At 33.5% G+C, this 15685-nt stretch overlaps 2 long non-coding RNA genes across 3 annotated transcripts; one reads left to right on the forward strand and one right to left on the reverse strand.

The window, feature by feature from the left end:
• Positions 1-2147: 2147 nt before the first annotated feature.
• LOC139895745 (uncharacterized) lies at positions 2148-9624 on the reverse strand. The gene is made up of 3 exons (XR_011776004.1): positions 9397-9624; positions 3792-3837; positions 2148-2258 (listed from the first exon to the last, which is right to left on the reverse strand). It is a non-coding gene; the product is annotated as an uncharacterized lncRNA (long non-coding RNA).
• Positions 9625-10339: 715 nt separating this feature from the next.
• On the forward strand, positions 10340-15211 carry LOC139895746 (uncharacterized). Of its 2 annotated transcripts, none has more exons than XR_011776006.1 (5): positions 10340-11011; positions 11148-11297; positions 13232-13377; positions 14441-14773; positions 14894-15211. It is a non-coding gene; the product is annotated as an uncharacterized lncRNA (long non-coding RNA). The 2 variants fall into 2 exon arrangements; XR_011776005.1 differs by having other exon boundaries at positions 14452-14773.
• Positions 15212-15685: the final 474 nt, after the last annotated feature.

Genomic DNA, 15685 nt, shown 5'->3' on the forward strand with positions numbered 1-15685 from the left:
TAAACTTTACACTCTAAAATCTAAACCCTACACCTTAAACCCTAAACTCTTCTAAATCCTTTGATTTAAAAACTAAATCTAAATCCTAACCCTAAACCCTAAACCCTAAGCCCTAAAATCTAAAGTCTAGAATCTAAACCCTAAACATTAACCTAAACCCTAAATCTAAAACCAAAACCCTAAACTCTAAACCCTAAAATCTAAACCTTAAACCTAAACCCTAAACCCTAACCTAAACCCTAACCTTAAATCTAAACCCAAAACCCTAAACCTAAACTCTAAACCCTGCACCCTAGATCTAAATCCTAAACCCTAACCTAACCCCTAAAATTAAGCCTTAAAATATAAACCCTAGACCTAAATCTAAATTTAAACCCAAAACCCTAGAATTTAAACCCTAAACCCTAAATCTAAACCCTAAACCTAAACTCTAAACCCTAAATCTAAACCTTAAACCCTAACCTAAACTCTAAATCCCACACCCTAAATCTAAACCCAAGACCCTGATCCCTAACCTAAACCCTAAAAACTCTAAACCCTAACCCTAAACCCTAAGCCCTCAAATATAAACCCTAAACCCTAGAATCTCAACCCTAAAGCCTAAATCTAAACCCAATACCCTACATATTATAATAAATTACTTTCTATGATAACACAAATAAATAATATAACATTTTGAATGTTTAAAAATATAAATAAAAAACCACCCATATTGACACATATAATAAGAATCTTAACATAATATATTACCCACTTGACTAATTATAAAAGTCGCCATATTGACACATATAATGAGAATTTTAACGTAATCTTTGAATGCATGTAAAATTTCCGGAACCAAACTAATACCTACATGTAAAAGCATGTCTATTTATATTTTACACTATGATGTTATCAAAGTAAAGGTTACACATAGCTAGTTCACGAAAGCATTATATATTATCCAAGAACATATCTTTCAAGCACGCAAAATTGTATGCTCATTTGTCCCTTGCCCATTGTACATGGTCTTTTTTTCTTGGAGTCCTTGTCAGGATTATCTCCGTTTATCATTTATTAGTGTTATAAATGTCTTTATAAAGCAAGATATATTTGTCTCTTTATATGCCAGCGCCAGCTTAAATTTGCTACAGATGGACAACAGAAAATATTTGCTACAGATGGACAACAGAAAATAACATATGTACCTCACATGTAGAACCATGAACACGCGCATTCTCGTTTTCCATTTTGAGAAATAAGCAAGACCAACAACCAGGGGCGGATCTTAATGGAGGCAGTGAGGGGCACTCGCCCCATCTAGATTTCAAGCAATTAGTGTTTGATTATGATGATTTTAGGGGTGATAATAATATGAGATGAACTTTTATGAAGAAAAATATAGAAAAGAAAAGAGGAAGAAGAAGGATGGATGGGAAGAAAGAGAAAGTAGAGGGTTTTTTTTTTCATTTTCTTTTTAACTAAAACAAATACAGTAATACTCTAATAAAATATGGAGTAGTATATTTAAATATATAAAGATAGGATTCTTATTTTTTGGGCTTCACTTGTCATTTCAATCTTTTAACTTATTTCTTAGTTACATTGGAGTAGGGGAACCGTTAGTTTAATAACTTCATAACACGGAGTATAGAGTATTTAATTCTACATTTCAACTTAATTAATAATAATAGTTTTATACATTAAAAATGTTGCCCCCTCCAAAAATTCGTCCAAGTTCCACCACTGCCAACAACATGAGGAATTTGTGTGATTATTATATTTTTATGCACATACATAAAATACACCGACAAACGATCAATAGAGTTGTCATGCTTGTCAAAACTCAAAGTTACAACATCATGTTAGCTAAAACTCCAGGTTCATGCAAATAAGCCAGCTTTGTCATGTCATCGACTCCGCATGGCGGTGCTTCCACAGCTTTTGGATATACATTTGATGACTTGGCAACAACCTAGAATTAGCATCAAGAAAAACAATAAGGGATCCAAATTATGCAAGAAAAAAAAATCATATTTCTCCTTAACTAATCTTCTAATAAGGTAAAGATGAAAAACTTACAAATGATGTTCAGAAAAAAATACCAACTTAAAAGCAAAACTGTTGGAAAAAAGACGTTGAAAATACTAACCGTTTTGCCTGATGTAAGAAGCAACCTTGATATCGTCACCAGTAACCGAAATAACTTCTCCAACGATCCAAGCATCGTCTGGATCCTTGACCCAGACAAGTAAACCAACCCCTAAACTAACTGCCGCCTACAAAGGTACAAAGATTAGATACATTTTGTACATATTTTATGATTCATCTTCAACAAATGTCGGTGTCCACTAAGAGAAGTTACTATTCTTTTAGTACATGTGTTACTAAAAGGATGCAACACAAAGTGTGTGAGAAGAAAATATACAGAAAAACACATCAAACACGATCATTCACAAGTTTAATGCCGATTAACATTACCTTAAGACCTAATTATTTGATAATTAAACGTCCATACAACCAAATGTCTACCAGTTCCATTACTATACTAAAAAGCCCTCAACGTGAATTATATATCCAAATATATAACATCAATAATCAATATCCTTGTGGTCTTCTAAGCACATGAGATGTAAAGTTAAAGAAACTAACAATAATACTATTATTAGCTCACGTTGTCACAATTGTGGTCTTCTCGGAACAAAATTGATGAAACTAAACCAAAATTTACATTACACCTCATCACAATTTCAAGAACATAGACAAGAAAGAGCTCAATAAGTTGATAATATAATAAAACTATTATTTGACCTTTTGAGAAAAAAAAGATTATACTACTGTAATTATTTATTTAGCTAAAGCTGAAACAAAATTGATGAAACTAAACAAAAATTACACAGCACCTCATCACATTTTCAAGAACACAAACAACAAAATCAGAGATCATTAAAAAAATAATGATAAAACTTAGCAAGCGTCGATTTATTGGCGACTCGACTGTCGCTTAGAGCCTAAATTGAACTCCAGGCACGATGTAAATCCTATGAAAATTTGATTCTACCATTTTCATGGCGTCTCTGTTTATTTTATTTTTTATTTTTTATTTTCTTATTTATTTTCTTTTTTTTTTCTTTTTTTTTTCACTCTTTATGGCCGGAGGTCCCCTTGAAAGCAATCTCTTTACCCGTCGAATAGAGAGAGAGAGGACTTTCTCTGCTCTTGTGAGTGTTTAACTCGGGGTGGGTAAATGATTTCTTTTTATTCTAGGATAGAGGAAGGATTGTCTACATCCCACCTCCCCCATACCCCACTCACATGGGATTGGGTATTGTTGTTGTTGAATTGATTGTCATTGTGTAGAAGGAGTGAAGCAGCAACGATTGGATCACTAATTTGACTTAAAATGGCGTTGCTATCAGCATCGGATCAAATCAAGATAATTAAATCAAATTTCGTATCCAACCCACCCGTTTTGACACCACCATTAGTACTTAAGCTTCAATTACAGGCAACAATTTTGAGGACGAAACAACTCCAATTCAAAAGAAATTTCAATAAAGCATACTACTACATGTGAACAACAGCCCAGTCTAAAACATAATCAACAACTTGTACCTCAGTAGCCCATTCTCTGACAATATTCCTAATGACATCATCATCAATCTATACATATAAAATCATTAAACACAACCGAAGAACATTAAACAATTACCAGCTGCAAACTAAAATCAACTAACAAAACAAACATTTGTAACACTATAAACAGACACAAATTATACGAACAAAGATTCAAATAGAAGCAAGGAACTCACCATTTGCAAATTTCAGAGCTGCCAACGTAGGAAGAGCAGATTTAGGCTGTAAAAAAATACGCTCATTTTACTGATAAAGAATTAAAGGCAAATCAAATTCATTCATGATTAAATTCATTAAAATGGCTGTAAAAGAGTATCAACTCATCTTTATATTTTTTTTGCGGCAAACTGGAAACTTATATTAATTTTTGAAAACATACATAGGCCTGGACATACCCACAGCCTCAAAACAAAACAATCAACAATACATCAAATACAACGTCAATGCAAAAAACAATACACAAACATCTACATACTACCATTTAAAATCCCACAATTCTTCAACTTTCTTCACAGCAACAGATTGTTTGACTTTGAAAGTCAACAATTTACATTTGATGAAGTCACTACTTAAGTTGCATACCCCTTCCACTTGCTTAGCTTCATGTTTGAAGATCCTATTATTCCTTTCTTGCCATACAAAATACACACATGCAGCAACAACCAGTCTATTCAGAATGCTCCAAATATTACTTTTCACAGGATAATTGCATATACCTTGAATGATACTCTGCAGGTCAAAAGTCAGACCTTTATAAATCAACTTTTGCTTTATATTCTTCCAAACCTTCAAACTATATTCACATTTAAAAAACAGATGGCTAATAGAGTCAGCTTCTTTACCACAAAAAGCACACTTTAGATCTTGATTAGGCATCCATTCTGACATTCTATCTTGGGTATTTAGCCTATTTAACATAGCCAACCAAAGGATGAAAGCTTGCTTTAGATCATATCCTTTAAACCAAATAGCATCATACCACCAAACCCTTGCTCTATTATTTCTTAAATCATCCCACACTTGCTGAGTAGAAAAGGGAACATTCTTACCATCATTATTAATCCATTAATACCTCACTCTGCCCAGGTACACAACTGATCCAATATGATGCTTAACTTTATCCCTAAGTTTAAGTAAAAACTTCCATCCCCAACTGTCATTTTGACTTGGACCAATATCCCAAAAGCTTTGACCTTTTAATTTGACTAAATTAACCCAAACACTCCACAAAGAATCCTCTTTATTAATGATCCTCCAAATTTGCTTAACAAGAAGTACCTCATTCCATTCCTTAAGTGGTTTTAAACCAAGACCACCTTGATCCTTAGGAACACATACATCCTTCCATGCAACTTTGGCTTTACCTTTTGAGCAGTCAGATTGGTTCCAAAGAAAACCCTTCAACAATTTATCTATATCACCAATAACACCACTAGGAAGAACATACACTGAGGCCCAATAGATATGCATAGCAGATAAAACTGAAGCAACCAATTGCAATCTACCTGCATAAGACAGTTTCCTAGTTCTCCAGTTTATAACCTTCTTCCTCACCTTATCTACTAGACAATCACAATCCTTAATGCTTAATTTCTTGGCCAACAGAGGAACACCCAAGTATTTCATAGGCAAGTTACCAACTTCAAAAGGAAGAATTTTTAGGATATTGGACTTGGTAACATTTTTAACACTACCAAAAAAGATAGTACTTTTGTTAACATTTGGGATCAACCCTGACACCTGCCCAAACACATCTAATACTTTCTTTACAATCTTCACAGATTTCACATCCCCCTTGCATAGCACAAGAAGGTCATCAGCAAAACAGATGTGACTAAGATTCATACCTTTGCACTTATGATGGTACTTGAAACCACTATTAGGATGAGTATACTTCTTCATGAAAAGAGAAAACACCTCCATAACCAATGTGAATAAGTATGGTGAGACAGGATCACCTCGTCTTAGACCCCTACCTCCTTTGAAGAACCCCTCCACTTCACCATTAATGCAAATTGAGAAGGAAGTACTTGTAATACAAGCCATGATCCACCTGACCATTTTCTCATGAAAACCAAACTTAACCAAAGTATCCTTCAAAAAAATCCAATCAACTGTGTCGTAAGCCTTTTGAATATCAATCTTGATTGCACACCTACTAGGACCTTTAGCTCTATTATAACCTTTCAACACCTCCTGAGCAACCAAAATGTTATCATGAATTGATCTGCCTGGTATGAATGCACTCTGGTTACAACTCACAATTTTATCAAGCCCAACCTTAATTCTATTGGTGAGAATTTTGCTAATGCATTTGTATAATACATTGCAACAAGCTATTGGTCTAAACTCTGACACTTTATGAGGAGTATCAATCTTAGGAATTAATGCAACAAGTGTAGTATTAATTTGCTTCAATAATTTTCCTGTATCAAAAAATTCTTTAATAGCCAAACATATATCCTGCCCAACTATACTCCATGCTTTCTTAAAGAAATGTGCAGAGTAACCATCTGGGCCTGCAGCTTTGTTGCTATCAATATCAAAGATGGCTGCTTTGATTTCCTCATCTGTAACAGTTCTGATCATCTCCAATGCATCTTGAACAGGAAGTTTATTAGTGAAGATATCACTAAATTCATCAATTGATCTACAAGAAACACTTATTCCTAAGAAGCTCTTGAAATGCTTAACAAACTGGTCACTCACTTGATCACCATAAAATCTAGTACCAGACTCATCACATATACTTGCAACTTTACTTTTCTGCTTTCTGTTTTTGAGAACACTATGAAAAAACTTAGTGTTTCTATCACCCTCTGCTAACCATTTAATCTTAGCCTTTTGTTTAAGCAAAGTAAGCTCCTCTTGCTTTGCCCTTTCAAATTCTAGTAAAGTATCTGTAGCAGCTACTCTGACATCATGATCATGAGGATTACTCTCAACTTCAGATTGGCATTTTCTTAATTTTTCTCTTAAATCTACCACTTTCTGAAACACATCCCCATGCTTCCAATTCAGATAATGAAGGTCTTTCTTTAGAGCTTTTAATTTTGTAACCACTTGAAACATTTTGTGACCTTCAACATTACAATTCCACTTAAGAGCAACTGTATGTAAAAAATCATCTCTATCTGCTATATGATTCATGAATCTGAAAGATCTTCTCTTCTTAACTACACCACTAGGCACACCTAGAATAGCAGGGCTGTGATCTGAGATTAAAAAAGGAAGGAACACTCCATATGCTTGAGGAAACCTAGTCACATAACTTTCATTAACCATTATTCTATCCAATTTCCTTAGGACATTACAAAGAGGATTCTTAAGTGATTTTGTCCATGTGAAATGAAATCCAGTGCTCCCCAAATCCTCCACCTCAATATCACTAATACATGAATTAAACTCAACCATTTCATCAGTGATTACAGAACACCCTGAACTATGTTCATTAACACCCCTGGTTACATTAAAGTCCCCCATGAGCACCCATGGCTGTTTATTTACTATATGAGCTTGAGCTTTTAGTTCCTCCCATAGTTGTATTCTTAGTCTGCCACTATTACTAGCATAAATGAAACTGCAGTAATACTTATGCCTATTATCAACAGACTCAATCAAACAGAAAATCACTTGTGCTGTCACATGTAATGCCATGACATTTACCACATTATTATCCCATCCAATCACTATTCTGCAGCTATTGGGGCTAAATTGCACATTAGATATCCAACTCCAGTTGCCAAAAATATAACTACAAGCCTTATTAATGCTACTTGGCTTGAGATGAGTTTTTATAACTGTACACACACTTATTTTTTCATTCCTTATAAAATCTCTAACTTCATCCTGTTTATTCACAGTATTCATACCCCTAATGTTCCAATAAGCAACTTTAAAATCCATAAAAATCTTAAAGAACTTCTTCCAGAATACCTGGATCAATACCCCTTATTTCATTTTCTCTCAAATGACTATCATTCTGAAGACTAGAATCCAAGACATCATCCTCATTGTAACTGTTATCATTACTAGAAGACAAAACTGCATACTTGTTCATACTAGCCAATAAGTCCTTTGCCTTATCATTATTCAATCTCCAACTCTTATTAGGTGTTTTCATAACAGGTTGTGGAGCTACCACCTTTGGGACATACACCTGTTTTGGAGCTTGTTTCACCTTATTCTTAATCACTTTCTTAGCTTGAACTGCCTCAAATCCTTCCTCATCAACTACTTTCTGTTTCTCCTTATTCTCCAATTCTGTACTTGTCCTAGGTCTAACCTTGCATACATCATGGTTATGACCAAAAACAGCACAATGCTGACATAAAGCAGGTTTCCAATCATACTCTACCTTGACCTTCTTGATACCTTTAGTTAGATTCATGCTATCTTTGTAATGAATATCAATGTGATCTGGATACCCCTTAGTTGCTTCAACCTCAATCATTACTCTAGCATAACTAACTCTCCCAACTCCATTATGACACATGCTAGCAGTCATACTATCCATAACAAGAGGATTACACAATTTACTTGCAATAGTACTCAAACCTTTTGTATTCCATGCTTCTAGTGGTACATTAACAAGCTTAACCCATAATGGCAGTTTGTTTGGTTCAACTTTCTCAATATTGATGTCAGGATTCCATTTATCAACAAACAATGGCTTGCCATTAACTATCCAAGGTCCTTTTTCTATAACTTCATTCATACCTTCAATAGACCTAAACTTGAAATAGCAAATCTGATTCTGATCCATACTGATATCTTTAATACCAAACTTATACCACATCTTTCTAAGATTATACTGCAATGCACTAAATGGCATATTACCACCTATCAAATAACCATAAGCAGTTTTATCCCATCTACTAGCCCCCTTCTGCCACTAAAACTTCATCAAATACAACTATATCCTCACCATCACTATCCTTAGCTAAAGGAATAAAGCTCAGTTTCTTATCCAATTCTGATTTTGCAATTTTAGCATAAGAGCTTTGTGCCTTAGTTTGCTTAGAATCAGCAGGTATACTTTTAACAGAACAAGTAGCCTCAATAGTACTAACATCACCATTATCAATAACATCATGAATCTTATCAGAGACATTAGAAGCATTACCATTAACAACTCTCTTAGATTCAGTAGTAGGAGTATGAATTTTCTTACCAATTGGAGGAAATTGATCTATGCTACTCGTATTAAGTGGCTCTTCAACACTCCTGTCATTTATCTGTCCCATACCTGGATCTGGATCAACAGCATTAGTTTCATTCACACGATCTGTATCCTTCTCATCCGAACTCTGATCACTCGTTATCTCTTTGGATTGCAAGTTATGAACTGAATTTGTGAATTTAATCGGAATTCTAATTTTTCTTTTTGAGCGTTTATAAGGCGACATGATGCAAAAACGAAGGATCTATACACAAATTGAAAGAGACGATTGAAAAAACGAATGAAAACTATACAAGATGAGTGTTGAATCGAAGAAAATTGGCTCACAAATCCCTAATTAGGGCACGATTTGACGCTTGAAGATCTCACGCCATAATCGCCTTTGGGAGGAGAGAGAAATCATTTTTATCATTCGTAAGAATAAATACTGATCCTCATCTTTATATTTGCAACAGTTAGCTGTAAGCATAGAAAAAAAAACAATAATCATTCATAATAGACAAAATAATTTAAACAAATTAAACTACATACATCACCGATTAATTTCAAGATTAGAGCATAGTTCGAATTGTAAAAAACCTAAATTACCCGTTAAATACCTGATCGAGATTGATAAAAGCTGTGAAGAAGATTTGGTAGAGAAGACGGTGACTTTATAGCGATTTTAAACCCTAATCTGTGATTATCCAGTCGTTATCGTCAATAATCAGATAGAAACAAAAAGGATTAGGCTATCCGGTTTTCTTCAACCTCCGTAGTAGAAGAAGTCTGTTTTTTTTATGTCGCTAATGATTTTGTGAAACCCTAAGTGTATATTTGATAACTACCAAGTGAACGAAACACCTAATTTTGTTAGATACCGTGTTTTTTTTATTAGATCAAGGGTATTTTTAGAGATGGAGCGTATGTAAAATTGATTTATTAGCTAATTTTTTGATGGATGATTAAGAACCGTTGGATCAAGGGGTATTATAATGTAATTTTTTAATTTAATGGTAATTAAGAGGGTTTTGAAAACATTTATTAGCTAATCGAGACTCTCTTTTAATGTATATATAGTGATATATATTACTAAATGGAAAAAAGTTTCACAATAAAAAGAGAAAATATTTTTAAAAGTAATAAAAAGGAAAAAAGTGTCATTCTGCCGTGTTGAATCAGAATGGAATGAATGATTACTGGTATATATAAAATGGATTTTGCTACAATATGCCACCATGCACATGATAAGATGCATTTATGATGGTAATTGTTTCTTTAAATAAATCAAATTGCATTCAATAATGTTAAGAGATGTCAAAATAAAATGTGTATTTAATAAAGTTTTGAGTTAATAAATATTTTTTAACATATACCATATGGCACATGTTAGCGAATCCCATATAAAATGTTTAACTCGCATTGCTCCAAAAATTATTTTTATACCGTAAAATTTACTGCATTTCTATTGGCTACCGAGCCTAAGTCCCACTGACCGTAAAATTTACTGTATTTCTATTGGCTACCAAGCCTAAGTCCCACTGTTATGCTGTTCCCCTCTAACCTAAACACTCCGTACAAAATACTCACCCACTCATCTCCTTCCCCATTCTTCTGGGAGCTTCTTCCACCATCATCTTCATCACCTCTTCTCTTAAAACAAAAGCCACCATTAAATGAAGAAAGCAAGTAGAAGTAAAGTAAAGAGAAATTAAGAGCTCACCGAAAAAGAAAAAGAAAAAGAAATAGGTTGAAGTTGGTGTTTGGTGGCGGAATAGGGAGGCGAGAATGGGGAAACACAATTTTGAAAAAATCCGGTGGGCTCATTTTTCAAAAAAAGAGAGCGTTCATGAGGATACAATTAAGGGTTCTTCTTCCCCATCACCATCGTCATCAGTTGTTTGCACCCTGAACTTTTTATTATGTTGTTTTAGGGTTGCACTAAATTGGATGCGAACCCTAATTTGCGACTTCTACTAAACGGAACAAAATAACAGTTTCTGGCTGCTATTGAATGAAAACAAATTAGGGTTTCAATACCATCGTGCTTATTTGTTTAATGGATGAACGTTTCATTCCATGTTTTAGGGTCGCGGCATATTCGCTATGAACCCTAATTTCTGGCTACGATTGAAAGAAAAAAAATTAGTGCACCGTTCTCACCATCTCCTGTTGTTTTAGCTTACTTGGTGGGCTTCGGTAGCAGCCGTCTTGGTCTGCGGTCTTCCTTGAACAGTGAGTTTCATTATAACTTTTTTTTTTTACAGTTTTTATTCGATTATATGCTTCAGAGGTTGTTAATGACGTTACTTTTTCCAATTGTTACTTCGAATTATCATATTTTTATCTCCTCTGCTCCATTGTATGACAGTGAAGGTGTCCATGGCGGTTATGGTTGTATCGCCGATGGCTGTAATGATTGTTGTTCTATAAGGCGAGGCAATCGTTTGTGTTTGCTGCTATGGCGGATTGTCGGACTTCTTTCGCCCACAATTTCATATCTGAGCTTAACTAATATTTGGTAACGATTCATTCCCTTTGATTTGTCTGTTTGTTCATTTGTTTCATTTATTTATTAGGTGAATGAACCAATTATAGCTGTTGTGTTTGGTATTGTTGGTGATGGGGTTTAATATCTAAACTTATAAGTTTCATTTGTCTTGAGGAGTTTTGTTGCCCTTCCTGGACATGGCATTGTAATCCACTTCGCATTGTAACCTTTTTTTTATACTTGATAAATATCACTGATGGCTCAACTTCTTAAGAGGATAAAGAAGAGATATTCTTACTTTGGATCAAAAAATGACATTTTGTCATCAATCCTTATATACTATTTTTCTCGCATTTATAATTATGATCTAGATACCAGTTTCGGGAAATTTCTAAGTTGTCTTCTACCGTTTGTTATATGAGCTTAATGATTCGTATATACCATTGTAACTGATAGTGATGGAGAGATCCCATTTGTTTGTCGTACCATCTGCGTTGATCCGTATCGAGTGATTAGTAGGGAAAACCGTCGACGTCAAAATTACCTTGCGTTTAGTTTTGTAAGGACTGTTTTTTTGTATCAATTGCCTAAATCATCATACAAAATGTTTTTAAAGTTGAACTAATCTAATACCTAGTATATAGATAGATAGATTAAGATCCATAAGAAACAAGACTATTTTGATTTGCAGATCAAAACCTTTGAAATTTATTAAGTAATTATTTTTTCAGCTTTACATCAGTTACGTGTATACTTTTCTGTTTGGGTTTTACTTCACGGGTTATTACAAAATTTCATACTTCATAATAGCTGTTGGCTATAGCCTTAAGATTAAAGCTGTTATTTTTTTTATAAAAACTGTAAGCTGTAGTTTATTTGTACATATAGGTGTAGTCAAATACTAACAACAGATGGTTTATCTCGATCATCTAGGACCAGAATATTTTGCTTTGACAAATTTATAGGGATGGTTAAAGCATGTCCACCATGTCGTGTTAAGTGTATTGGTAGGTTTTGATAAATTAAAAAGGAGTCTTCAACTTATTTTAGTTAAAGTGGGAAATAATGATTCTATTGGGTCGGAATTGTCCATTTTGACTCGTTTACATAATTTTTGCATATTTGAAGTTGTCAACAGGTTTATAAAGTCATTTTAAAGTGTGAAGTTCTTTTGGGTTACACGGATACGTTGGTTAAGAGTTTGGGTCGTCAACCATTTTTCGTGTCATTTTGGGTAAAAGTGTTAAAATGACTCTCGGTCCTACGTTGCGGGCCCGTAACTTAAAAATGGTTGAGTTTGGATGAAAACTATTAATAAGGATAGAAAGTATTCCCGACAAGCTTTAAAATGGTATATGATATGTTTGGTTTTGTCGAGTGTAAATATGTTTTAAGTGGGCGTCAAAATGAAGGGTTGGAGCTGCTGCTGGGTTGCTGCTGTGCAGCAACAGCGACATGTGTTGTAAAAAAAAAATCGGCGTGGGGCTGTTTTCAGGAGACTTTAAGTTTTAAACCATAACTCCGTTTTTGACAAATAAGTTGTCCATAGAAAGGTGAAAGACTGTACTTTGCGATGATCCCAGTCTAAGGTATTAAATCTTAATCTGTGGGACCCGAAAGCTGTTTAAAAGTAGCTGTTAAATTTTTTTTACTCAAAATGCAGAGCACTAGAAGTTTATAAATACATATTTATCAAACTTATTTCAGATTTCGCGATGAATTTGTTTAGAATACAATTTTATAAATCACTTATGATCTGTTCCCCTTAAACAACAAGTCATAACAAGAACTTATGATTCAAGTTTTAACATCTACATGTTCACTCTACGACTTATTTTGTTGTTATGCCATTAACATGTATATCTATTATTCCGTTCCTTATTAAAGTCTTGATTCTATTTTATGTATCGTGACCTGTGTGGATGATTGTTCAAGCATTTGTATCAACTGTGGTTTTATTTCAGAATAGTTTATGGATGACAATGGTCATGGACATGGGAGATGACGAACGATACCAACCGCCACCTGTGCTTAGATCCCTAGAAGGAACAATGCGTATTTGAACCTAACGCAACACACAACATCAACACCTTCACCCCACCACATTAAGGTATGTATGTATGTATGTATGTGTGTGTATATATATATATATATATATATATATATATATATATATAATCAAGAGGGAAGCACTTTTTTGGGGGGAAGTGATTTTTTTCCCTTTTTTCGAATTTTTTTTTTAGGCATCAAGATCACATGAAAATATGAACATTTAAAAAAGACACTTTGTGATGAATGTTATTATTTTGGCGGTAAAACACTCGAAGAAAAAAATGAAAAGAAGTGGGGGAAGTAATTTTTTTCCGTTTTTTTTTTATTTTTTTTTCAGTCATCAAGATCACATGATAATATGAACATCTAAAAAAGACACTTTGTGATGAATGTTATTATTTTGGCGGTAAAACGCTCGAAGAAAAAAATGAAAACATTCAATGCATTGAATGTTTTGATTCTGAGTTTTTTTTAAGGGGTTAGAAATTAGGGTTTAGAAATTAGGGGGTTAAAAATTAGGGTTTAGCTATTAGCGTTTAGAAATTAGGGTTTTGGGTTTACAAATTAGGGTTTAGGGTTTAGATTGAATATTTTAACACGAACGGTTTAGAGTTTAGGGTTTAGGGTTTAGGGTTTTGGGTTTAGTCAGGCTAAATTTCGAAAACAACACTTCACACAAGATGAAAACAAAACGATGCAAATAAACTCAGAATCAAAACATTCAATGCATTGAATGTTTTCATTTTTTTTCTTCACGCATTTTACAGCCAAAATAATAACATTCATCACAAAGTGTCTTTTTTAAATGTTCATATTTTCACCTAAACTTGATGCCTGAAATTTTTTTCCGAAAAAAACGAAAAAAAATTTACTCCCCCCCCCCCCCCCCCCCCTCTTCCTCCCAAAAAAGTGCTTCCCTCTTGATTATGACCCTATATATATACATATACATATATATACACATATACACATATACATATACATATGTCCCAGTGACTTATTCACCATGTTTTGAGTGTAAAAATTTAGTTCAGCACTTATCGTATTTTAATTAAATGATAAAGATGCATATGATTTTGTATGAGTTATGATCAACCATTGTAACCTAATCTAGCTGACAGTATTGCTACAGATATATATTTCAACCAGGGGTACCTAATCATATTGCTTCAGCATTGAATTTCTCGACCATGTAAGTCGGTGTCCAGCGTTGGATGCACTCCGATTATGTGTATCTGTAAATAAAGTGTGATGTTTGAGCGATATAGCTGATGTTACTTGATAATATATGTGCCTATATTGCGTTGTATCGTATTTTATTGTATGTTTACACAATTAAATGTAACTGCGGCAACGTGCAGGCCGTTCTATTACTGATTTCCATTTTAAGGATTGTAAATTGTAGGTTGATGCTTAGCCGGTATGCACCAGTGTGGAACCAAATTATGGAATTGGTGAGGATTTTATGGTTGTATGTTAATAGTTATTTAAAATAAGGTCATCCTTCTCAATATATATATATATATATATATATATATAGTAACAATATTGATTGTTTGAATGTTTCGGTACAGGGAGGTATCTTGGAGGTTTCATTTTCATCTTTCAACGGAGATATAAAGTGCTACCAAAGCGGTAAACTTTCAATTTTGATTTGGAGTACTATGAATTTAACCTCCTCTCCATATCATTCTATTTACTCAGCTTTCATTTCATTAGTACTAATATTTTTAGTAATTGTTGCGTAGTTACTGACGAAGAGAAGGTATTTGGTGAGTCTAAATCGAAGGTATTATCATTTGATTATTTTGTGTATGTTTTTGATCAAGTGAGTTTGTTAAAAGTGTTTGTTTGATTGTTATGTACATATTTTTGACTCAGATTTTTCTATTGTCTGCTTTTATATTATGAGTTTTTTTTTTTTGGTTTAACATTTGAACAAAAATCATATTTGCTTCAACATACTACATACATTATTCGGACAATAGAAAGTCATCGCCATTTTTAGGTCCAAACGATCACCAAAACGCGGCGGCTGCACCGCGCGGCCCGTATTATAGTTTGTAGCAATTCATAAATGATGAGGGTCGTTGAAATAAATGATAACTTATGCCAAAAAATCGCCGTTCAAAAAAAAAATACATAATTTCATTATATATCTATATAGTCATATAAAGCTCTAAAATGATGATTCTATCATTAAACTAATTACCCTTTAATTTTATAATGATGATGTCATAATTATATATTAAATTAATTAAAAAAATATTACGAAATCTTTATAAAATAAAATACTAATCTCTCATAAATTGTAATTTTAATTTTCTAAAAAAAATTTAAAAGGCATTTATTATTACTAATAATAA

Source organism: Rutidosis leptorrhynchoides, chromosome 3, assembly GCF_046630445.1.
Source record: "Rutidosis leptorrhynchoides isolate AG116_Rl617_1_P2 chromosome 3, CSIRO_AGI_Rlap_v1, whole genome shotgun sequence".
Taxonomy (NCBI): domain Eukaryota; kingdom Viridiplantae; phylum Streptophyta; class Magnoliopsida; order Asterales; family Asteraceae; genus Rutidosis; species Rutidosis leptorrhynchoides.